Source organism: Salvelinus sp. IW2-2015, linkage group LG6.2, assembly GCF_002910315.2.
Source record: "Salvelinus sp. IW2-2015 linkage group LG6.2, ASM291031v2, whole genome shotgun sequence".
NCBI classification, from domain to species: domain Eukaryota; kingdom Metazoa; phylum Chordata; class Actinopteri; order Salmoniformes; family Salmonidae; genus Salvelinus; species Salvelinus sp. IW2-2015.
The window spans coordinates 19,824,891-19,826,330 of NC_036846.1; the positions used below are offsets into that span (position 1 = coordinate 19,824,891).

The following is a 1,440-nucleotide window of genomic DNA, read 5'->3' on the forward strand; positions in this document are numbered from 1 at the left end:
GTGTCTATCCAGCAGCTCCTCTAGCTCCGCCTCCTGTCTCTGCTGCAACATTGTCATTCGCTCCTGGTCCCTCCTCAGCCCCTCCGTCCTGGCCAATGACTCCTCATGCTCCCTGGCCCACACCTTAGACTCCGCCTCCAGAGCAGCACACCTGGCCTCGCTCTCGTTGCACCTCGCCAACACTGCTGCATGCTGGAAGCTCAGGGCCGCCTGGTCCACCTGGGAGAGGGGAAGGGGAGGGGGGGGGGGGGTGTTGGAAACCAAACACTGTGACTCTGACACAGGTGACAGTACTACCGTCTCTGAAGTGCGGAGAGGTAACACTTTCAGTATAATAACTATATAAAACAATAGTAGCTGTATGATACCTGTAGCTGAGTGTTGAGTGCCTGCAGCTTGGTGCAGGTCTCCTGCAGGRTGATAGAGTGATGTTGCAGGGTGTCTATCTGCTCCCTCAGGTGGCTACKGGCTGACTGGGACTGAGACAGCTGGGAWAGCAACACCTCCCGCTCCGCACCCACCGCTGCATTCTGAGGGGGAGGTGAGAAAGAGATGATTTGACTAGAGAAAGTTGACAATCACATGACTAGTTGTCACAGCATATATCAGCAGATTAGAATCTGAGAGGTGAACACACACAGACACACACCTCCCGCTCCGCATCCACCACTGCATTCTGAGAGGGAGGTGAGTTGATTACAAAGAGTTGATTACAAATATGTGATTAGGGTATAAGCAGAATATTCTTCCTAGAGACGTACACTGGGGGACAGGGTGCGGTCCTCTGTAGCTAGCTTCTGTTATCTAGGACATATGATATGGCACAGCAAATATCAACAAATCAAATAATAACGACAGGTGAACACACACCTCTCTCTCCAGGTCTATCAGTCGTTCACTCAGAGACCAGTCCATCTTCTCTACTCTAGCTTTTGGGGTCGTAGGGAGGTCATGGCCCTCCTTTGYTTGGGCATCTTTAGCCTCTGGGTGCTCTAYTGTGAGTGTGTCTGAGGATGTAGCCTGCTGTGTGTTAGCAGGGCTTTCTGGTGGGAAATTAGCAGGAACGGCATCTCTCTCCCGCTTCTCTGAAAGAAGGTCAGCGGTAACTGTCTTCAGTTCGACCTCTGCCCTCTCCAACTCCTGCTTCAGCCGTGCAGCCTCATTGGACAGTTCTTGGGACTGCACCTTCTCATTGGCTAGCTCCTGTGGGAAAAGGAGAGGATGAAAACATATTTCTAGGCTCAAGGTACCCACACACACACACACGCCCGCCCCCGCCAGCCCACCACCCACCCACCCACCACCCACCCACCCACACACACACACACCACACACACACACACACACACACAACATACACCACACATACACACACACACACAACACACACACACACCTGATTCAGAGATCTGATTTTATCCTGGGCTTCTGTGTTCACCT

General features: G+C 52.5%; 1 pseudogene; it reads right to left on the bottom strand.

Annotated features, from left to right (window-relative positions):
• Positions 1 to 1,440, bottom strand: part of LOC111965523 (girdin-like) — a 25,799-nt pseudogene that overhangs the window by 10,054 nt on the left and 14,305 nt on the right.